The 26,186-nt window shown below is 34.3% G+C and overlaps 1 pseudogene; it reads left to right on the top strand.

Moving 5' to 3' along the window:
• Positions 1–9,892: 9,892 nt before the first annotated feature.
• On the top strand, positions 9,893–11,078 carry LOC145026009 (transcription factor MYB44 pseudogene; annotated as a pseudogene).
• Positions 11,079–26,186: the final 15,108 nt, after the last annotated feature.

Below are 26,186 nucleotides of genomic sequence, written 5' to 3' on the forward strand. Positions count from 1 at the left end.
TTAAAAAATAATTTATCAACCTCTTTCTCATAATTCATCCTGTCAAGTTGCTATGGCGAAGGCAACCCAAAAGGAACATGCTACTATCAAGTAAAGTACATACGTATTATAGTTATGGGCTTAGACACCTAATCCAATAGTTACTATACTCGCACTAGCTTTGACATATACAGAAGATTCATGTTCACTTCTAGAGAAGCCAAACTCTTTAACTTTCTCATCAAAGCAAAGATTTCATCTGTGAGAAGCTTGTTTTAATCCATATATTGATTTCTCAAGCTTACACACTCTATTAGGGTACTTAGCATCCATAAAACCCTCTAGCTGACTCATGTAAACGTCCTTAACCAACTTCCCATTAAGGAAAGCGGTTTTGACATCCATCTGCCAAATTTCATAGTCATAAAACGCAATTATGTATAGCATTACCCTAATAGATTTAATCTTAGCTACTGGTGAGAACGTCTCATCATAGTCAACCCCCAGGGTTTGAGTAAAGCGCTTCATAACCAATAAAACCTTGAAGATGTGTACATTTCCATACATGTTGGTCTTTTTCTTGAAGATCCATTTGCACGCAACTGTCTTACAACCTGGTACATTGTCAACCAAATTCCAAACTTGGTTGTCATACATGGACTTGATCCCGTTGTCTATTGCCTCTTTCCACTTGGTAGCCTCATGGACCGCCATTGCTTCCTTGTAATTAACAGGTTCATCTAAATTTCCAGTGTACTATCACTGATAAAAGTATTGCCTTCTGTAGTTACATGGAAACCATACAACACAGGTGGAACATTAACTCTACTAGAACGCCTAAGAGGTAATGAATCCTCAATTGGTTCAACTGGAATTTTTTCCTCAGGTTGAGCCCTTGAATTTTCATAGGTTCCTTCATCATTTAACTCTTAAATTTATTCAAGATCAATTATGCTCCCACGGTCCTCTTTGCATATGAGCTCCCTCTCGTGAAATACTCATTTTCGTGCTACAAAGACCACATTGTCATTAGGTCTGTAGAACAAACATCCGAAGGAATTTTATGGGCAAGCAATGAAAATACATCTCTCTCTTCTAGGTTCAAGCTTTTTGTGAGTCTCTTATCTAATGAAAGCTTCACAATCCCAAACCTTGATATATGCTAACAAGGGAACATTCCCCGTCCACATATCATGAGGTGTTTTGGCAAACTTCTTATTTGGGAAAAGATTAAGAATGTGGGTCGTAGTCTCTAAGGCATATCCCCAAAATGAGATTAAAAGTGAAGCTCGAATCATTATTGAACGACACATGTCTAATAAGATTGGATTACGCCTCTCAACCACACCATTAAGTTGTGGTGTCATAGGAGGTGTTAATTGTGAAACTATTCCACATTACTTGAGGCAGTCATGGAATTTGATACTAAGATACTCACCTCATATATCAGATCTAAGCATCTTGATCTTCCCGCCTAATTGATTATCTACTTCTTGTTTGAACTCTTTGAACTTTTCAAAGGTTTCTGACTTGTTCTTGATTAAGTAGATATAGCCATATTTGCTATAATCATCAGTAAAAGTCACATACAATCGATTTGCATCCGTTGTGGTGGATCTGAAGGGTCCACACACATCTGTTTGTATAATTTCCAACAATCCCTCATCTCTTTCACAAGAACCAGTGAAAGGTGATTTTGTCATCTTTCCAAGTAAAGTAGACTAGCACGCATAATCCGACCTTAAGTCAAACGATTCTAACACTCCATCCTTTTTGGATTTGGGCTATGCATTTCTTGTTGATATGTCCAAGACGACAATGCCACAAGAATGCTCTCACTAAACCATTAGACAAATCAATTTGTAAAACACTATTACGTAAATTTTCTACAATCATCATAGTTTCATACACACCATCACAAGGTAAAGCTTCAAAATAACATACACCATTTTTAAAAGCAGAAATAGATCCATTCTCATCATTAAAAGAATATCTAAAACCTTGTTTATATAAAGCATGAATTGAAATGATGTTTCTTGTCATATCTAATGAGTAGGAACAATTTAACCAATCCAATCCTAACCAACTACTTAGAACTAAGCTAAAAACTCTAATCTTAGTAACAGGTGAAGACCACCTGTGACAACCCAAAAATTTCTATTCAGTACAACCATCCACTTCAATAGAAGTCAAAACTGTTTCTGCTAACTTTCAAGCTTTTTGGAATAAGTTTGAGTGGTTTAAAGTTAGTACTTTAAGAGATAACTGGAGAGAGGATGCCCTAGTGTTTATTGTGCATCAATTAGGTTCCAAAAACTCCGAGAGTTTAAGTTTACGGCCCAAATGATCTAACATGATTTCATCCGTGAAATCATTCCAAAAGTGTAGATCTTCAAGTTTCACCAAGAACACACACTAGTGTTCTTGGACTTTTAGCACCTTTTCAAGCTTCTACCTTGTAAGTACTTCTATACTAGAGTATTATAAGCCTAATTACACTTCTAAACATCAAGAAAACACCCAAGAAAGCCAAGATCAAAGGTGTTTATGGTCCAAGATGTTCTTGGACCGTAAACCCTAAAAAGGGTGCCAAAGTGTCCTTATTCGCTTGCCTAGCCTTGGAAACTAGCCTAGAAACATCATATAACCATAAACCATTTAGGTTACGACCGTCCAGCAACAGGGGCAAATCCCTACACTGGTCCCTACAACAACTTTGGGCACTCGGCCTCCTGATGGCCACTCTGATTGCAATGGAAACGGACTATGAACCCTTTAGGGTAATCCTTGGCTATGTGCCCCTCCTTGCCACACTTGTAGTAAGCACCTGCCTGCCAAATCCCCTCATGTCCCTTGCCGCACTTCCCACAAGTGCGGCCCTTCTGGCCTCCAGAACTCGAATTAGTGGGCTTTTCCTGCTTGGTTGTTGGCTGAGATTGATACGATTACCGATCCCTCCTCTGCGACTCCACATCCTCTCTGTCCTGAGTCTCCAGCTCTATCTCCCTCTTCCGGCCATTTTCATGAAGCTCAACAAATGTCCAGTATGATGAGTTTTCCACGAACTCATGAATGTCTCTCCTCAATATGCTCAAGTATCGACTCATGTGTGCCTTATCGGAAGACACATGTTCAGGGCAAAACAGCACCCTCTCATGAAACATCCTCGTAATCACCGTCAGAGACTCGGTCCCCTGCTTGAGGGACAAGAACTCCTGGGCCAACCGTCCCCTCTCTACTGGGGGAACGTACTCATCACAAAACATAGTGGTGAATCTCTTCCAAGTCACCACGGTAAGCTCCACATGAGTGAAATCGACTGTCACAAACTTCCACCAGTCGTTTGCTCCCAAGCGAAGCTGGTTTAGCGCGAACCATACCCTTAGATGTTTCGGATAGGAACAAGTACAAAAACATCCCTCAATGTCCAAAATCCACCTCATCATTGTAATCGGATCCTGAGTCCCATCAAACTCTGGTGGCTTCAAGTTGCTGAACTCTCGGTACAGAAATGAGTCACCCCTTGTGGCCTGGCAGCAGTGACCATTGCGGGGGTTGCAGCAACAGCTGCCTGAGTAATAGCAGCGTATCGCTCATCAAATGTATCAATCGATGTTGTCTTAATAGACTCAAACATCTCTAGAATAGCCTCGTGGATGGCTGCGGCCACCTTCTCGTGAACCATCGCGTAAATCTCATCATCGCTAGCTCTGCTGCTCTCGGGGTTGTGGCACGTACCCACCATGATGTCTCTATAACATAATCAAAGACTCGATCGAGAACACTCACACTCGATCACTCTGGCATACTTTCTCCTTAGTACCCTCAGGATTTTTACTTGGAATGCTCACTGACCCGGTGTTTTCAGTAGTACGGGCCCAATACTACCTTCCACACCGTATTTGTCCTCACCCCGAGTCCTCCTCATAGGATCCTAACTACCAAGCATTCTACATCTTCCAAACATCGAATACTTTCATAGTAGACCTACCATATGCTCGTTCTTGATACCTACTTGCACTCAAGCAAATCACAGATAGCAAACCCCTAGACTAATGTATCACAAATCAGGCCACTCTAGTCCTAAATTATGAAATACCTAGCCTACTCTCTAGCATGCATATCATATCTCATAACATCTTATAACACGCAAAGTAAGGGTATTGGTATTTTGGTGGAACTCACTAAGATTTGAGCTTACAGTTTCGGATTATGTTTCGGGTACCTCATAGGATCGCAGAAAGGTGAAGGCATGATCATGCACCTCCTTATGTTGTGTTGTATGATTTTAGGAAAAACTATAATGTCTAAACTATTTTGAAAACTATACTGTAAACAATTATGACTTTTTGGTTGGTTGAAAAAGTTTAAATTTTTATGAATTTTTAGTATTGTCACACTGATACCATTGATAGGCTATATAAGTTATCAAAACATGTAAAGTGGAAAATCTTAACACTTAAGTTCGCATGCCACCTATAAGGGATTTATGTTTTCTTTAATTGATAGCAACATACTATGAACTTCAAGAACCCTAAAGGAACTATATGAAAATCGAAATTCATAAGTTAGTGTTAACATACCTTTAGATTTATTAGAGCGTATAAATCTTTGATCCCTTACTTTACTTCTTCAGAAAGATAGCACAAAATATATGGTTTCATCTAATGGCTCACACCCAAAACCCTAGAAACTAGAAGACAATATGAGAGAGGAGATGGGATAGAAATTTCATTCCCATACTCATTTAAAAGGTATGAACAAAATATGCAAGCTAAGAGGCACTATTTATAGCTAGGTGATCTCATGGATAAACCCTTATTTGAATTTAAAATAATATTATTTTAATCCAATTCAAATCCTTATCCCTATCAACTATCAGGAACAAACCAGAAATGTTGTTTAGGGTTTTCCTAACTGTCCATCATATGGAAGGTTCTAGAATCCTTCTCTTGTTCAACTTTTAAACCATTACAACTCAACCCTTGCACTTTCAATTAATTTTAATTAATCCCAAAATTAATTCCAATTAATTTTGATTAATTCTAAATTAATTCTTATTGATTCTTACTAATTTACTAATCATATAATAAATTAACAAATCAATTTGTTTTTATTTCTAATTAATATATTAATCATATAATATATATTAACAAATCATATAATTTCTAATTAATTTATTAATCATATAATAAATTAACAAATTATCTCCTCTTTCTCTACAAATGTCATTCTAATCAGTTTCTAGTTCATGAGAACAACCCAAGAAGGACTTTGCTTTTAATTACAAGTATATACCAATTTAGTTATGAGCTTAGACACCTTAATCCAACAGGTATAGCCTCGTTGTGGACTTAATGGACTTAGGATTTTAGATATTTCCTTGGGGTGAGGTCCTAATGAGTAAAGTTGGAAACTACATTTTAGCCTTAGTAATCTAAACGAAATTCGTAGTAGTTGTTAAACCAAAAACATGCATATAAAGAATATCCAAATCTAACTTCAGTAGAGGAAGTTATGATTTTTCAAAGTTTTAGCGTAGCAATATACAACACAAAAATCAGCAATTGATCGATTTTTAGCCAAAATGATCTAAGCAAGAATTGAATATATCGTTAATAGGAGTTCAACGCTAAAAAGATAGTCGAAAACGGAGTCTGTATGTAGAAGTTATGAAATTTAACATGGTCATTAACAATGTAATCTTCTTAGACTGTTAAACTTAAGATTGGTCAAGAATTAGTTGGTAGGGTCAAAATGAAAGTTGTATTAATCGAAAATACTTATGTGTGGATATAAAGAACATAAAAAACGGAGCCTCTATGCAAATGTTATGATTTTTTGAACATCTGCAGTTTTACTTGCGTCTAGTGCCACGTGTTAGCACCAAAGGCAAAGCATTGGTGCCAACGCAAGCTCACGACATGAGAGACTTGGTTCACGACATGAGGGCCCCCTGGGCACCCTATAAATAGATCCAAATTTCACTCATTTGTTCATACCTCTTCATTCCAATCTCTTAAAAAACCCCCAAGGTCCCCAAGCATTGTTCTAGTACTTCCTAAGGGATAGTAGTGAAGTTCCAAAGCGTCAGAAAGCACCAAGAAATAGAGTTTTCGATCTAGAAGTTTTGCCTTTGTAAAGTCCAATTTTTTGTTAAACCACCTGTAAGTTGATTTATGCTTACCGTACTTTAAATATAACTTATGTTTAAGCTTATTATCGTTATTATGAACCTATAAAAAATATTTATCAGTGATTCCAAGTCGTTATACAGATTGATCTAGTTATGTGGATGATGATAAGACAAGATTTAATAAGGTGTTTAAAGTGGGCTTTCCAAACAATATACTTTGTATACCAAATGGACCCTACCTCCGATATGATTTTACTTGATTGTCCCTTATCAACTATAGATCAATAGACTTTGAATATATAATGAATCTAGACTAATAATTAGTTGCAATAAATAATAAACTAAGACTTAGTGATATTTGAACCTAGGTCATATCAAAGGAAAGGCTAAATGTTGAAGCGAAGCGCTGCCCAACTTTCCAGTCATCACTTTAACAAGTGAGTGCATAGTTACTTTCATCTTACACACATATATGAAGTATCTAATTAACTAATTGCTATACATGCTTATGTGCAAAGATGTTATGTCTTAGATGAAATGTTATAAACATAACTTATATGAATTATACTATATATGTATATATATATATATATATATATATATATATATATATATATATATATATATAATACATTAGGTAACGAAGGGTAGTGAAAGATGTCATAGTACGACAAAATATAGAATGTCATAGTATATAAGCAAAGATAGGATGCCACGACTTAAGGAATGGTACTGGTGTACCAACGATGGGGCCGCTTAGCAAAACATAGGTGACAACTACCAAACCAATTGATGATAGCTTCGTAGAACACTGACAATTATGGACTTAGTGCCTAATAGATGAACATTGGAAGCTATGAACTTAGTGCCAAATAGATAAACATTGACAGTTATGGACTTAGTGCCTAATAGATAAATAATGGCAGCCATAGACTTAGTTCCTAATAGATAAACATTGGCAGTTATAGACTTAAGACCTATTAGATAAACCCTAGTAGCGATGGACTTCGTGCCTATTCCTTAGGACAAGTCCTAAGGAATAAATGTAGAAAAAAAAACCCTACTGACAAGTATCATGGAGGAATCCATGAACTAGTACTATGTACATAGATGGTCCTTAGGGTAGATCCTTAAGAATAAAGAAGATAACTGCGATGAGAAATTGGGTTAATTTTTTGATGATTAAATATACTAATTATATTATTGTGGGTTGATTCATTATATAAGTTGTGTTTTGTTGATGATTACATGACGTAATCATCGTAAGAGGAAGATAATTGTAATACAGTAACGCCCACAAATTCAGGCTGGTCAATTTAGAAATAATAAGCATCAAAACGATTTTTTGATAGAAGATTATTTAGGATAAATAATCATAACAAACATTATAGTGTATGTGACAATGATTCCGTACATATAAAGAAAGCTAAAATCTAACTTCGTATGAAGAAGTTATGCTTCTTCAAAGTTTCGCGATAAACCGGCACAACATTGTGTATCGTAAAAAGTAAATTTTTGATAAATTTATTTTTTAGCCTTAGTATCTAAATGAAAGTTTTAGTAGTCATTAAACCGAAAACATGCATATAGAGAACATCTAAATCTGGTTTCAATAGAGGAAGTTGTGATTTTTCAAAGTTTCAGTATAACAGTTTACAACTTAGAAATCGAATTTTAAATCGATCAATTTTTAGCCAAAAATGATCTAAGCAAAAATTGAAGATCTCAATTTTTTTGAAGTTCGACTTTTCGAGTATGAAGTTAAAAGTAAAAATGTTTTTTGTTGTTTTTTGTGTTATAGTTTGATGTTTTTCATACATAAAGTTGTATTTTATAACAAAATTGCATTTTTTTTATAAAAAGTGTCGTTTCTAACAAAAATGTGTTCTTTTATATTTTATATAAAGTACAATTTTCTTTTATAAAACATGCAGTTTCTTTATTAAATGTGCATTTTTTTAAAGATGTGTAGTTTTTTTTAAAGTGTTGTTTTTTATAAATTGTGCAAGTTTTGTTAAAAATGCAATTATTTTTATAAAACATATAGTTTTTTATTAATTAAATGTAGTTTTTTTTTTTTTTTTTAATAAAACATGTTGTTTAGCTCAACAAATTATCTAATTCGATCCAAAAAATGAAACCCGTTTCGAGCGAGTATGAAGTTAAAAGTAAAAATGTTTTTTTTTTCTGTCTCCGGTCTTCGGACCGATTCAGTCCGAGTTTGAAGCGTTGCTTATCCTCAGGCAAATAGTCAATTTTGGATACCTTTTATATTTTTATATATCTTTTATCTTTTTAGATTATGTTTTTATATTTATTATTCTTAAAGATAGGAAAACAATATGGGAGCCAGGCTGGCATACTGAAAGTCCATGGCTCCATGCTTTCTTTTCTCCCCATGCCGTACACTCTCTTCCCCTGCATTAACTTCCAAACGGTCGGTGATTTGAATTCCTTCCGATAAACCCTTGCCATGATATGCCAACGTTTTTCTGGTTGTTTAAATACTTTCCATATATTTACAATTATTTAGTTCATTTATTAGTAACTTTACATTTAATGAACGGCTTTTAGAAAAATAAATTAAAACTAAACCTAATAAATTTTATACCAAACTCCTTTATAAAACAAAAATGATGGGAAGTGATTCGTAAACAACACTTTTTCTTCGTACACAATAAATTGTGTTTTAAAGTGTTGTATTGTAGAACTCTATAATTCATAAATTGTTGTGTATGGTAAAAAACTATTGTGTACGAATTACTTTCCAAAAATGATGGTTAAGATAAAATTAGATGGTGTTTTTTTTTGTATTCATAGCATCTAAATTTTAAAAGTTTTTGGTTATTAGAAAAATAAGATTATATTATAAAAGATGTTCTCATAGAACTTAAATTTTTTAATTTAAATAAAAAGCTTCTAATATATAATCTATTATAACTATATTATGAGAGTCATTTAATCATATGATTTTTTGTTTTTTATCTTTTATAACATTTTAATTTTACGTAATTTAATATTTTAAAAACTTTAATCTATTTTTTCCAAATAAAAAACTTCTATATTAATTAAAGATATATTTTGAACCTTTAACTTCTAGCTATGGTTATTAGTTAATTTTGTCAAACATATCATTCGTTGAATATGCTATATATATAGTTTGTTTTTAATCAATTAAAACAAAGTAAATAGACTTAAATTTTGACTATTATTGTTATTTTTTAATTTTTGACATTGAAAAATCCTTAAAACAATTTGAAAGGTTTAAAGAGTTATGGCTGTAAACCTGCATGAAAACATGTAATGACCAAAATTTTGACTAGGTTATTTTTCTGATTTTTGTTTATGTTATATAAAAAAATACTTTTTTTTAAACAGTAAATAATTATATAAAAGAGAAGTTATAGCGGTAAACTACGAAAATAGGTGATGTTATGGTTATGTTTCTGATTTTTGTTTATGTTAAAAATTACTTTAAAAAAAAAAAAAAGCAAATAATTATATAAAAGAGAACACCAAGGCGGGAGAAAACGTACAAGAAAAGACTCAATTTACAAACAAAGAAATGGAAGGAGAAAGAAAAAGAAAATACTTGTAACAAAATGATTATCTTGGTGATTTCTCTAACTAAATAAATAATTTAATTTTCTGTTTTTCATAACTCTGTTTTCATGCAGGTTTACAGCCATCACGCACTCGCAATTCAACACGTGTCCACTGCCAGTTGTATAATCATAACTGCCTTTCCGGTTATCACCTCATCTTTATCTCCCCATCTTCCTCCCATATATAAAACCCCCACTCTTCTTCCCTTCAAATTTCTCGAATTTAATTTTCTTAACCTTTTACTCACCAAAACCCCGATATTCTTTCCATGATAACCGATCGGATTTAGGGCGTTTCATTTTCTCCACCAGATAGATAAAAAATTATTCAAATGGCGGTTGTTAAGAATGACATGGATCGGATCAAGGGTCCATGGAGTCCTGAAGAAGACGACCTCTTACAGACGCTTGTTCAAAAACTCGGTGCTCGGAACTGGTCGCTCATCAGCAAGTCGATTCCTGGTCGTTCTGGTAAATCCTGCCGCCTACGGTGGTGCAACCAGCTGTCGCCGCAGGTGGAGCACCGACCGTTTACGCCGGAGGAGGATGAGACAATCGTGAGGGCTCACGCGCGGTTCGGGAACAAGTGGGCCACCATAGCACGGTTGCTCAACGGCCGGACAGATAACGCCATAAAAAACCACTGGAATTCAACGCTCAAGCGTAAGTGTTCATCAATGTGTAACGATGATTTTTCGTTCCTCGATGGGCAAGATCTGGTGAATTATCAACCGCCATTAAAGCGGTCTGCTAGCCTCGGACCGGATAGTGGTTGCTCGGGTTTGTTTCTGAACCCTAACAGCCCGACCGGGTCTGACGACTTTAGGCATTCGATTCATCGTCCTCTGAACGATGGTCTGGTTCTGAATGATCCACCGACTTCGTTAAGCTTGTCCTTACCTGGATCTGAACTGAAACAAAAGTTCCTAGAGGAAACTCCGGCACCGCTACCGCCACAGGCGACGGCGCTGCAAAGTGGTGGTCCGAACTATGAGTTCTTCAACCCGGAATTAATGGCGGTGATGCAGGAAATGATAAAAGACGAAGTGAGGCATTACATGTCTGGGATGGAGAAAAAGGGGAAGTGCCAGAAAGCTGATGGTGTTATCGGCAATGCTTTGATTAATCGTATGGGTGTGAACAGAATCGAGTAGTAGTGATTTTGATGAAAATATAGAAAGTGGGTTGGTATTTGGTAATTGCCATTGGTGATGATGATGATGATAAGCTTCGATTGAGTTATTAAATCAGTAAATTCAAAGATTAGGGATTTGGGGGGAGTTTGATTTGCATATCTATAATCAGTTTCTTGCTCCTATATACAAATATAATTATGGTGAATTGAATTCTTGGGGAAATGTTTTCTGTGATGATTTAAAGAAATTTAGGAATAATAATTTAATAAAATGTTCGAAAATGGTTGATCTCTAAAATGAGTGAGCAACGGTGAATTCTTTGGGGAAATGGAAATGTTTTCTTAAATTTGTTTTATTTTATAAAATACTTTTTTTGTAAAAAATTATTTTGCAACTTAACGTTATAGACAAAAGTAACCTTCCTGCAAGTTATTTCCTTATTTTGAATGTTTTTCTAACGAGATTATTCATAAAATAATTTTATAAATGAATAATGATTTAAAAGGATAATATAATTTATATTATATTTATTTATGTTTATTTATATATATACATATTTTAATGATTACTTTTAACATATTTAATTATTTATATATTTTATTTTGTACCCATACGAGATGTATAAAAATAATTATGCTTAAATATATATACTTATGTAACCTTTTAAATCATTATCCATTTTATAAACATGTGTATTTTGCAAAATTTGTCATTGAAAATCTTGAATGATTATTTTATAATTTGTCGAGGGTTACTCATTTTCACATTTTGTCATAAAATCTTCATTTTAGTCATTTAACCATTTTTAAAATTCATAATCATATATATCAGTTAACACCTAACAACTAGTATAGTTAAGAATATTTATGTTAGAATTTTTCTTTCCTGTCGCATACCTTCATTTTTTTTTTTTTTTTTTTCTTTGAGCTTTGAGATTTTACTGATAATGAACTAAGAAAATAATCAAAGTGGGAATATAATGGAATCAACAAGAGTAAAGTTGTAAAAGTGAAGGGACAAGTCGTCAAAATGAAGAGACCATGAAGGAGACCAAAACATGCCCTTAATAAGTTATAATAGACCCATGTCTAGATTTAACAGGCTAAAGATACAAACATGAAAAGACTAACCACGTTATATATATATATATATATATATATATATATATATATATATATATATATATATATATATATATATATATATATATATATATATATATATATATATATATATATATATATATATATTCTTTTAAACAGTAAATAATTTAAAGATCTCTTTTACTTGGTATTGAACCAAATACATTTAAGTTTGACCTCTTTGTTTGATTTGTGTTTAATTTGAATTTATGTTTAATTTGGATTTTGTATCATGTTTATATTTTCTTTTTTATAATTATTAAAGTAGTTGATTCGATATTTATTTTATAAGATATTTTGAATCCAACAAAATAATATAGAAGGGTAAAATTGTTATTTTTATAATTCAGCATAAAAATTCAGAGATTCCAACCAAACAAATGTTAACAATTCAGATCTTAAAAATTCAAACTCTCTTAGAAATTCAGATTTTAAAAATTCAGAACCTACAAAACATTCCCTTAGTTGAATATTGTTCTATAGCGACATTTATGACGGTTAAAATCACATTGTATTATATATTATTATATAGTGACCTAACAACTAAGATCATTTATGATGATTAATATTACATTGTATGAATATTATTATGAGAAATTCAATATTATCTTATTTTTTTCTTTCTATATATCATGTTATCCATGTTAAATGTGAGAAATATATTAAAATATTATTAATTATATTAAATATGACATATATCATCATTTAACATGAATATAAGGATGAATAGAAACAAAATATAAAAAAAAACTCTATTGTTATGTGTCATCTTCATAGGAAAATGGGATAAATCTTCCATCAAGAATCTTGCATGTATCCTTAAATGCTTTCATATATGCTCTGGCCTTAAAGTCAACTTCAACAAATCCCAACTTTTTGGCATCGGAATTCCAGATCCAGATCTCCAATCTCAAGCTCAACTATTGGGTTGCCTCACAGGATCTTTTTCGTTCTCATATCTTGGAGTGTCGGTAAGGGCTAACATGGCCCTTAAGAAGCATTGGAGACCAATCATTGATAAATTCCAATTGTAACATCCGAAAAATACAACCAATTTAATTTTTTCAAAACAATCCGATTTTCATTAAAATGTTTACAAAAAGGTTTTCAATACAAGTCATTAGAGTATTCCTAGAATTACATTGCTGCAAAATCATGAGGAGCGGTACGATCGTGCCTTCACCTTACCACAGTCTCCTGAAGAACCTGAAAAACATTAAACCACAACTGTAAGCCCTAAAGCTTAGTGAGATACCCCCAAAATACCAACCACGCAGACGCCCTTCCAGGCTGCGACCTTCCGGTCCAAAACATATAAAACATACATAACATAACAGAACATAGAACAGCCATGCATATCGGGTCTACCGTGTGACTGGTCCGCCGTATCGGGCCTTCAGTCCAACAGATCCATCCTCCAGGTCTAGTCATGTCCTTCGAGTCTACAGTGGGGTTGGTCCGCCCGCATCGGGCCTTCAACCCACCTGGTCCACTCTCTGAGTCTACAGTGTGACTGGTCCGCCCGCATCGGGCCTTCAGTCGGCCTGGTCCACTCTCCGAGCCTCGGCACATCTGGTCCACCCTCGTGGGGCCTACAGCCTATCCGGACCGCTCGCTGGGCCTTCGGAACAACCGGTCCGCCCTGGGTATCTTGGCCTACAGCACAAAGCAGGACCCGCCTCAACCCATCTCCAGTCCAAAAAACCATGTGCACAAAACATACATTCATATAACAATCGTAGTCAACAAACCGAGCAAGCAGATCACATAGCATATCATTACCCTAACCGGGTTACCGACCTAACCGGTCACTAGCATAGCATCACTCTGTATATCGGGAAAACTGACCTTAGCAAGGCCTCCTAGCATGTACCATCCTAGCTACTAGGATGCAGATACATCAAACAATAACATAACAACCATAACCGAATCTCAATACAATAAAGGGCCGGCCTTGGTGCCTTAGACCCTGTTGATATAGTGAGGATAACTCACCTCGAAACTGTCGGCTGAAAAGATAAGATCCCGCTGCTCTGAACTCTGACACGAACTCCTCCACTAAACATCAAAACATACAACTCAATAAATACCCTTAATTACCAAAATACCCCTGGAAGACAACTGGTCAACCACGGACAAGTCAAAGTCAACCCCTGACTGACCCTACTCGCTGAGTCAACCCGATGACTCGCCGAGTCCATATGCTCAGAACTTCCTTCAATCAGTGACCCAACTCCCTGAGTCACCCCAAGACTCGTCGAGTCCAACAACTCTGAGTCCACTCGCACCCAACTCACCGAATCATCCCTTGACTCACCGATTCATCGACTCAACCAGAAATATTGGGACTTCCTCGACAAGACTCGCCGAGTCCAAATGGACTCGTCGAGTCCAAGGCCATCTTCAACCTACTCGCCGAGTTGTTCTTCCAACTCGTCGAGTCCCCAGGCCATCTTCAAGCGACTCGTCGAGTCCACCCATGTGACTCGTCGAGTACCACCGGTCTGAATCCATACAGAAGCATCTCAGGCCATGCAATTGATCCAAAACATAGATCCAACCTCCTACAATCCATCCATCACGTAAAGTGGCAAACTTTACGTGAATCTAACGAGATCTAAGCCATATTCACCTTAAAACCAAGGTTTGGGACATGGTGACTTCACTAAGCACACAAACACAGGAACTTTAATGCACTCAAGGCCTTCAATATTCCAGATCTGAGGTAGCAACCTCAGATCTATCCTCCAAACTCCAAAACATTCCAAGACATACTCCCCACAAACCCCAAAATGATGAAACTAGGAATGCACAGCCTAAGGACGAAGATATTACCTCCAAAAGATGCCTCAATAGCAGCCAAACTCGAATCCAAGCAAAGCCCTTTGATCCAAGCCACTTCTCCTTCAAGATCTCTTCAAACAACACCTCTCCAAGCTCTAATTTGCTCCACAAATGATCTCTCCACGAATTTAGGGTTTCTGGAACTCAAGGGGGGAATAAGGGAGGCTGTGGAGGGGTATAATGCTCTTTATATAGGGCTCAACCCCGAAAATTAGGGTTTTCTCCATACAGCACCTACTCGCCGAGTCCATCCTTGGGACTCGCTGAGTAGGCCACTAGACACGCGACCATGACCGCGACCTGACTCGTCGAGTCTATCCATGGACTCGCCGAGTCATCCTCTAAACTTACACTTTTAGCCCTTCAACTCTACTCTTGCGATTCCGGGATGTTACACCAATCCAGATTGTCAGTTTGGAAAGCTAAAACTTTATCGTTTGGTGGTCGTCGTACCCTAATCAAATGTGTCATCAACAGCCTTCCGACGTATTACTTCTCTTTATTCAAGGCGCCAAGTGGAGTTATAGACAAATTGGAAAAACTGAGAAGAATATTTTTGTGGGGTGGTGACGATAATAAATCGAAAATTCATTGGGTTTTGTTGCAAAAAATAGTGGCTTCTAAAAATGATAGTGAGCTAGGACTAGGATCATTGAAGGCTCAAAACTTAGCCTTGCTCACCAAGTGGCAGTGACGACTAAAATCGAATACACGGGGTTTGGAAGGATTGCAGTACTAACATACACAATTTATACAGGAAGCCTACGATATACATAATGAAAAAATGATCCCAGGTGCTTGGTGCAACATTGAAAATGCGATAAAAAGTTTACCGGATTTTCAAAGTGAATATGATGAATTGTTTTCACTTGTTCCAGGTTCTAATACAAAAATCCTATTGTGGCAAGATAAATGGTATGACTCAATAACCCTACATGAAAGATTCCATAGACTATATGATTTGGAATCGGTAAAATCATGTTTTTAGAGGAGAGATTCTCTAATTCAAACTTCAACCGGAAGTGGAAGTCTCAACCATGTGGCGACGAGGTACTTGGTGATTTATCTGATCTTTGTAGCATCCTTAGATTGCTTAGGGGTCGTTTGATAGTTGCTGATTGGGTTAGAGCTGACTGAGTTAGAAGCTGACTGGGTTAGAAATGCTGACTGAATCCACATCTGACTGAATTTATGCTGTTTGATTATTTATCTGACTGATTGTGCTGAATGATAAAAATAACCATATTATCCTTATGTTGTCCTTTTGTGCTGGATAAAATAATTATAAAAATAAAAATTATCACATAATATCCAAAATAAACATATGTAATTTAAAATGAAAATACAAAGTGTAATAGAAAACCCAAAATACTCATTGTCATACATAATAAAAAAGTATATCATTTAACGTGAACCATTTGGAAGTAACTGATTAGCAATCTGGCCACGCAAAGTAGACATATACTCAACGGCTTCTGAACCCCATTCTATGCCTTGTATGTTTTGGCCCTCACTTCCTCCGCCTCCCACATTAGGAGTAACCATAGTGTTTTGTTCAAAGTTCGTAAATAGGTCATCTTGAATATCGTATTTCTTTATAAAATTATGGACCGCAACACATGTAATAACTATGTCTCTTTGCACTGGAAAAGGATAAGGAGCCATACATTTTAAAATTGGAAATCTCATCTTCAATACACCATAAGCACGTTCAATGATATTTCTAAGTTGTGCATGAGCATGATTGAACCTTTCTTCCTTTGTTAAAGCTCTGTTTCTTCGAAAATCGGCTAACCAATACCTAGTATTGCGGTAAGGAGCCATAAATCCACGAGTGTTGGTGTATGCAGCATCACAAAGGTAATATTTATCTGTAGATGGGTGACAAATTAATCATATAGATAATATAGATAATAAAATTTATAGAAAAATTACAAACCTGGTGGAGGGAATGGAAATCCAGAAGTCGGATTAAATGCAACTTCTTTCAAAACTTTAGAATCGTGTGCTACGCCCTCCCATCCAGCCCATACAAAGGTGAATATCATATCAAAATCACAAATTCCTATTACATTTTGATAACATTCACCTTTTCCTCTTCCCCTATAGCGAGTTTGTTCATCAATAGGCACAACTGCGTGTACAAGTGTTCCATCTAGTGCACCTAATGCTCCGGGAAATATGTTTTTTAGCCGTCTATGTCGTTCTGAGGGATTTCTTGGTGTATTAGAAGATGTTGGTACAATAATTTATCTTGCAAAACACATCATTGCTTTTAGCACTTCATGAAAACATTGATGAATCGTTTGTATGGAGTGATGAAACCTTTCTTTAACAGCTCGAAAACGTTCATTATGTCCTATAACATGTAAAAATATTGCCATCTTCTCTTCAACGGTTATTGTCCTACTACGTTGCAACCAATTTCTTTGAGTAAAATGATTGCATAATAATACAAATGCATCTTGTGAAAGACGCATCATATCAAAACATTGTGTAGGACATCCATGTATCAAATCTTGTGTATATGCATGCCCGGTTTCTTCCGATTCCTTAGCTTTTATTCTTTCAATTCTTTTTTTTCTTTTTCGAACCAATATCAACCAATAGCATGAGAGTATAAGGAAACCTAAAAACTCACTTTCCTTATCCATATGTATCCTGTTACATATTAAACAAAAATCACATAAATTTTATAACATGAACCATAACATTAATCAATAACATTAAAATGGATGACATATAACTCCATAACATAAAAATCCATAACATAAAAGTCAATACCAAATAACAATCCTAAACATAACACATAAACAACCTAAACTTAAAACTCCTAAACAAAACACATAACAACCCTACACATAAAAATCCATAACATGTACCATAATGTAAATCCATAAAGCATAAAGACAAAAACATCCTAAAGTCATACTAAAGTCAACCAAGTAATCCAAAATTCTTTCCCGCACTTTTTACCCACAACTCACAAGTCGAAGACTCGAGGCGTAACCAAATTTTCCTGTTACCAGCATTTTCCGCAAACAACATAAGAGCAGTAATGTATTTCGGATCAGAATCTCCCCACTCTAAGCCTTTCAATTTTTCAATACACTCATCCATCTCCTTGTCAAGATTATTAGTTTGCGCGAACGCCTGAGCCACCTTCATAATTTCCTTGCCAACCTCTCTTATGTCATCATCTAGCGTGTCCGTGGGTGCATTTCGTTTTCCTCTTTTGTTTTTGGACCGACCAGACGAATCTCCACTTGCATGTGATGCACTTGTAGGTGGGGGTACTGTTGAAGCAGAGGCTGGGATATCCATTTGAGGTGGTGTATCTACCATCTCGATATCCTCATAATCTTGTGTAGTAAACACTTCTGTAGGGTGAGGGAGTGTTGAAGATGGTCGCCAACTAGCAGCACCGGTCGAGGTCGCACCGTCAAACAACTGGGTGCACAGATCAGGGTAAAGGAGGGGTGCATTTCTTAATTTCTCGACCATCTTGTTCAACTGTTGGAAAATTTGATTTTATTATTATACTTTAAAAAATAATTTGTTTTAAATTAATAAATTACCTTCGCCTCTGCTTTCCACTCTTCATCCGTCATTTGAAACGTGTTTGTGATAGGATTATAGAGATTCCCAGTTTTGTTTTTTAATTTCAACCAAACTGCATACTTGCTTTTCAAGTAGTCATAACGATATTTCATTTGTTTCTTGTCAACAACAAAGCCATGTTCTTTTTTTAGTTTTTCAGCTATTGTATTCCATGAAGTACCTTTGAGACTACTACCCTCCCGACCGTTACTTGTCAGTTCTTCGATACATGCATCAAGAAAAGTTTTGTTCACAAAATCCGAAGACCAACTAGCTCTACTTCTCTTTTCTGCCATGTCTAATGAATAAATAAATGCTTAACATGTTATGCAAATATACACATATTAGCACACATAAACACAAATATATATATATATATATATATATATATATATATATATATATATATATATATATATGCACACAAATTTGACCACATATACACAACTATATATATATATATATATATATATATATATATATATATATATACATACACACATGTACACAAATACTCACAAACATAAAAGTAACATCACCAACATAAACTTCTTGCCTTAGATTCACACTACTATTCTACGAATTGCATGTTTCCAACATTTACTTTCTACATATTATTTTCAAAACTTTTACTTTTTCGTTTACCTTTGTCATATATAACATTCACAGCTCTAAAGAGATACAATACCACAAAGATATACAATTACACAACCACTTGAGTTATATATAATTTTCCAAGTCACTCTACTAATTAATCTATGTGTGTTAAAGTTTAGAATTCATGACAACTTGTGTTAAGGCTTAAAATTCGATACCATCATAATTTCATATGAACCAATTTTGTTTTTGGAAGATATATAGTAATTAATCAAAAAAATTCACTTCTTGTTTTCAAGAATTAGGAAATAACATGCATGCTCCCATGGAAATTTTAAGAATCAACAACATGAAAAAACAAGGACAAAAAAAAAAGATTAAGAACATGAAAAACATGGAAATTTTAAGAATCAATAAATTGTGGACAGTTTTGCCCTTGATTATGAATGCAGAAAAAATAAGGACAAAATAAGATAAACAAACCCGTTGATCAAGAACATGAAAAACATTGAAATTTTAAGAGGCAATAAATTCTGGACAGTTTTGCCCTTGATTATGAATGCAGAAAAAATAAGGACAAAATAAGATAAACAAACCCGTTGATCAAGAACATGAAAAACATTGAAATTTTAAGATACAATAAATTTTGGACAGTTTTGCCCTTGATTATGAATACAGAAAAAATAAGGACAAAATAAGATAAACAAACCCGTTGATCAAGAACATGAAAAACATTGAAATTTTAAGAATCAATAAATTCCGGACATTTTTGCCCCTGCTGATGATTGCAGAAAAAATAACGATAAAAAAAGGAAAACAAACCTGTTCTTGATTGATGCTGTTGTTGCTGATCGATGTTGCTTCTGTTGATTGCTGCTTTGTTGTTGCTGCTGATCGATGTTGCTTCTGTTGATCGCTGCTTTGTTGTTGCTGCTGTTCTTGATTGATGTTGTTTCTGTTGTTGATCGTTGCTTTGATTCACTTCTTGTTTTGTCGCAGGGAAGTAAACAGGGGAGGGAAATAGGGCGACGCAACTTTGGTTTTTTTTACTCGATCCATCAAGTTTAAAGCAAGGACCGAGTCCTCTATTTTCATTGGACCGAGTCCTAATGTTTGGACCGAGTCCCTTGATCTAAAATCAAAATCAAACTTGCTGATTGGTATTTTATGGACCCAGTCCCGCTTTGGACCCAGTTAGATAGCATATCAAACGACCCCTTAATTTTGCGCCATCCTCAAATGGTTTTAGATTCACGATGAACTCAAATGGTTTTAGATTCAACGCCAACGGTATTTACACTATGAACTCATTGTGAAAGAAAATTGATTAAGTGAATACTCACTATATTGCTCCAATAATTAATTGGTCAAATGTCATCCCCCTGAAAGTTGGGTGCTTTGTGTGGAGAGCGACGTCTGGTAAGATATCGGTAGCAACACTATATTGATCCAATAATTAATTGGTCAAATGTCACCCCCTGAAAGTTAGGTGCTTTGTATGGATAGTGGCGTCTGGTAAGAATCGGTAGCAACAAACCTTATAAACATAGGCATTATCGTCCAGTCCTCTATGTGACCATTTTATGGTAAGGAACAAGAATCGGTGTATCATTTACTTGTCAATTGGCATATCTCAAAGGAGGCTAGGGGGTGGATTTTGAAATGGTGTGGCATCTATACCATAACAAACCATTCTCAACAATTACAGATCTTTTGGCGTTTGTGGCCTTATGGGGCCATTGTCCTCAGAAACGTGTGATAATCAACATAATGTTCTTTTGTTTTCTCTTGTATACTTGAAAGGCTAGAAAGAATAAGATTTTCAAGAAAAAAAAAAGAACAAAGAAAACGAGGTAATTTCAAAGGCGTTTGCTTGGATTAAGTTAAGAAGTTCAAAGGATTGTTGTAGATGGATAGATTGAAGTGTCTCGGTCTCATCACTTAATAAGTATTGATCATCTTTGTATTTATATTTCTTTGTTCCTGATTGTATTTGGGTCCCTCGTTTTAATTTCTTGCTAAGCGTGAGTTTCCCCCCTTTTTTATTAATATATCTTATCTTATTTATCGTTTCAAAAAAAAAGTTATATAGTGACAATAAAATCATTTATGATGTTTGAAATCACATTGAATTAATGTTATTATAATGTCAAACTAAGATCATTAATAACCTTTTATGATTTATGATGGTTTATCTTTTTTCTTCTTTTACATATCATATTCTTATTGATTTTATTTAATAAAAACATATTATTATAAATCGTTTTTAAGACCTAACTGACCATCTTAACTGACCATCTTCAAAAGATTTTGTTAACTTAACTAATTTATTTTTATTTCAACGAAAATTTTCAATAAATTTTCATCATTTAAATTATCATTTCTTAAGTATATGTTGTATTTTTAATTTTTATAATATTACTTGACAATAATATTTAAATAAATAAACATATTATAATACGAAAAATTAAAAAGATGATCTTAAATATAAGAGTAATAAAATTATTACATATATAACTATATATTTTTTGATAAAAATGTTGTGTTCATAATATTTAATTTTAAAGATTAAAATAAAATTAATTAGCTCATAAAAATAATAATTATTTAAATTTATTATAATTAAAAAAAATAGAATATAATTAACTAAAGTATATAATTGTAAAAAACATAAAACTTACAAACATTTAGTAGATAATAAATAATTTATAAAAATGAAAAACAAGTATCATCTCAATAATAATAATAATAATAATAATAATAATAATAATAATAATAATAATAATAATAATAATAATAAATATTTAATATATTAAGTATAATATATTAACTATTAGAAGATACAATATAAAACTTGTAGATTATGTTTAATGGTAAGAAATTGTAATCTATTGTATGTATTCCGTAAAAAGAAAATGTTTCCTCAATCGTCCAACATATTTTGTCATGTGGCATTGTTTAAGGGTAAGTGTGACGGGTTTCAATATGGTTTAACATGTTTATCACCGACCAAACAATGTAGATTATTCGGTTTTAGAAACCGACTGGCACGGTTAATGAAACGGTACAGTTATGCAGTTATTTTATGTGGTTATGGTTGTAGTTTTTAACCGTGTGTGTTTGCAGTTGATTTGGTACCGTTTTCGTGGTTTTAAAGTTCAATTACTTTTTGGTAGTTTTTAAAGGCGTTGATTTTGTACTTTTGTTTCTGATAAAAAGCAATTAACATCTTAAAAGCATTAATAGCAGATATAAATGATATTTAGAAATATATTAGTTTGTTACTAAGTTCCAATAACTTAGGTTAAAAGTTAAAACACCACCAAACCAATAAATAAAGTATTTATATTATATATCATTATTAACTAAATAATATATATATATATATATATATATATATATATATATATATATATATATATATATATATATATATATATATAATGTTAAATTCAGTACGTTACGGTTTCAATTTATATGTTTTTTTTTTTCGATTTTTATTAAATGCGATTTGGTGTTTGTTCTCTAGCATTGGTAGTGTGCTATACTTTTATTCGTCTCTTTATTTCTATTTCAAATGTTAAAAAAAATACTAAGTTCCAATAACTTAGGTTAAAAGTTAAAACACCACCAAACCAATAAATAAAGTATTTATATTATATATCATTATTAACTAAATAATAAATATTATATATATATATATATATATATATATATATATATATATATATATATATATATATATATATATATATATATAATGTTAAATTCGGTACATTACGGTTTCAATTTATATGTTTTTTTTTTCGATTTTTATTAAATGCGATTTGGTGTTTGCTCTCTAGCATTGGTAGTGTGCTATACTTTTATTCGTCTCTTTATTTCTATTCCAAATGTTAGATATAATGTAGTATACAATATGTTTTTTATTATAAAAACATAAAAATATGAAATTTATAATTTATAATTCTCTACAGAGATACTAAAATATTGAGATATTTTAAATGTATATCTAAAATGAAGTTGTCGAATGTGTAAACAGAAGAAAAAAAAAACCTTATGATCAAAAAGGTTGATTTCAAGAAGGCCTATGACTCATTGTATTGAGACTTTCTCTAACATCCGGAATTTTAGGTACATCATTTTGATTATTTTTGAAGTTTATATAGCGACTCGACGAGTTGATGATATGACTCGTCGAGTCGAGTCGCACGTGGTCACAAGGGTTTAATGACATACTCGACAAGTCCAAGAGGCTACTCGCCGAGTAGGCGCTGGAATGAGAAACCCTAAATCCTCGGGTATGGGACCTATTTAAAGGCACTTATAGCCTCCTTGGGCGGCCACACTTCACAGAGAGAAACCCTAACCTGCGCCTTTCGTTGTGTAGAGAGAGAGAGAGAGAGAGACCATTTTGAGTATTTTTTTGCATTTTGGAGGAAGGTTTGGAAGAGCTTGGCGGATCTAACCGAGGGAAAATTGTGGATCTTGCATTATTCTGTCATTAGCTACTATTCAGAGGTAAAAAGCTCTCATCTTGGCCACATATTCATTAGATCTCATTTTTCCGGAGTTTTTAGGGTTTTCTCCCAAATCATATTGTGTTCTTGAGTTATTTGTGCAAGGTTTGAGGTTAGAACCTCAAATCTAGACTAGAGAAGGCCTTGAGAGTCCACAGATTCGAACTTTATTGAGTTAGAGGCAGGTCCACTTGCATTTAACCTTCCTTGGAGCTTGTAATGGCATTATGGGGCATTTACACCATGCATGAACGTAAAGATCGAAGCTTTACGTGACATTCAAGCCTAGGGAGCCTAGATCTAGTGTTTGGAGTGATAGATCTGCCCTCAAGCGTCTGAATGGGAGTATGGACTGGATGAACTCGTCGAGTCCATGAGCAGACTCGACGAGTCGATTAGGGTTTACCCAATAAAGTCTGAACAAGCTACAACTCGACGAGTCGACGAGTCTAATCGGCGAGTAGAGTTGGTTTTCATAAGGTCTCTGAGGGAACAAGGGGACTCGACGAGTACTCCCGATGCACTCGACGAGTTGAGTCAACATGGATTGTTGACTCAAGTTAACTTCTGTTGACTTTTGGAGTTTGGACCAACTATGAGTAATGGAGACCATGGTGGGGTAGAATAGTCTTTTACCCTTACCAAGAGTTAGAGAGGGGTTAGTAGGAGCTTATTAGAATAATTGGTCTAATTAGAGATAATCACCATATGTATTAGGCGGAGGCTGTTTCGGTGATTCGTGTATGAGGTGTATTAGCTTGCTTACTTCGAGGTGAGTCTTCTCACTATACTTTACCTAAAGTGGTAACTATGTGTGATCAGAGGGTCTTATGTGCTTGCTTGAGTTATGCATGTTTGTGTGATATGTATTGTATGTTATTTTATGTTTTGTTTAGACCGGACCGGAGGGTCTAACGAACTATAAGATCGGAGGGTTCTCAATCAGACCGAACTAGAGGGTCCAACGAGCTGTGGGATTGGAGGGTCCCACTGGGGCACATTGATCGGAGGGTCTTCTAGAGTTATAGCCTTGAGTGGCTAATTATTTGTATGTGGTATTTTGGGGAACTCACTAAGCTTTATGCTTACCGTGTTATGTGTTATGTGTTTCAAGTACATCCGAGGATCGCGGGAAGGCACCGGCATGATTGTGCACACCTGTTTGAGATTATGTTGAGGGTTCTGGGAATTGCCTTTTGCTATGAATTTATGTTGACATTGAGACACTTATGATTTTCATGAAATATAATATATGAGTTTTATGTGTTTTAAAAATGAAAATTTTGGTTGAAAAATTACGTCGTTACACTTTCTTTTTCAAATCTTGTTGTTTATGGGGTTTTTATAGTTGTGGGTGTCTTGGATTTGAGCTTGCCTTTCAAATGAGGTAAGGTTGTAACAACCCAGATTTCTATCATCTAATTAACTAGGGAATTATTAGAGTTTTCTAACAAGTGCGGAATTCTATTAAAATTTAAACACTCTACATCTTAGGTTACATTCGAGTTTACAAAAAAATCTTACATATAAGTTAAAGTAGAACAAAGAAATAAAACTACTCTTAATTTGGGTCCTTGTGCTCCTATCGTCTTCGCGTACACCGTCTGTTACTTGAGCCTACAAAACATGAAATGAATACTACATTAGACCATAGGTCTGGTGATTTATATTCTTATCTGTTTTCATGTTCATCTTCTCTTTCTTTCTTATATCTTCATTCTCTTCCTCTGCAGTCTAACTCTCTCTAATAGCATACACTGATATTATTTCTTCTTTCATCTATATCTTATACTCTTTTCTAATCTTTATTCATACTCTTTCACATCTTTTACTCTTTCTTATCCTCTTTTCTAGATCTTCTCACACTCTGCACTTACTCTATATTCTCTTCTCCGATATATATCTTCTCTACTCCGCTCTATCTCTTTTGTACTCTATCTCTTATCTACTGTAACTCTTCTCTATTATGTCTCATCTCTAATGCCTTAACATCATGTTCTTGTTTATACCTAACGGTTACAACTCATTCTAACATCCTATTACTTTACTGGGTGCACTCATTCATTCTTAATCCTCTCTCTTGTGATCCCTCGTAAATCCTTAATCTTTATTTCTTCTTAAATCCCTCATGGATTCCTTAATCTTAATACCTCGTGGATTACATATAAATTTCTCAAAAGAACTCTCTTGCCTTGTTCCATTCATGGAACCTTTCTATACCTCTTATCTAACCATATATATTGTTATTCTCACATTAGTCATCTATTTATGTTCCTTAAGGAACCATCATTTCATTCCCAAAGAAATGAGACTCTTGTTCCCGAAGGAACCTCTATCTTATTCCTGAAGGAATCATCTATCTACACTTATTTGTCCCTATTGTGTGACTCACCACACAATATATTATTCCCTGGACATTCTATCTCTTTACCATATCAAGAGATCTTCTATTACACGCCTAGTAGTTAACTCATTAAGTACTTACTCTTTCATTATGTCTATTAACATATAGGTATTCTACACAATACCATTAATGTTTAGACATACATACATACATACATACATACATACATACATACATGCATGCATACATACATATATACATGCATAAATACATGCATACATAC

Source organism: Lactuca saligna, chromosome 1 (genome assembly GCF_052625555.1).
Source record: "Lactuca saligna cultivar CGN05327 chromosome 1, ASM5262555v1, whole genome shotgun sequence".
Classification (NCBI taxonomy): Eukaryota; Viridiplantae; Streptophyta; class Magnoliopsida; order Asterales; family Asteraceae; genus Lactuca; species Lactuca saligna.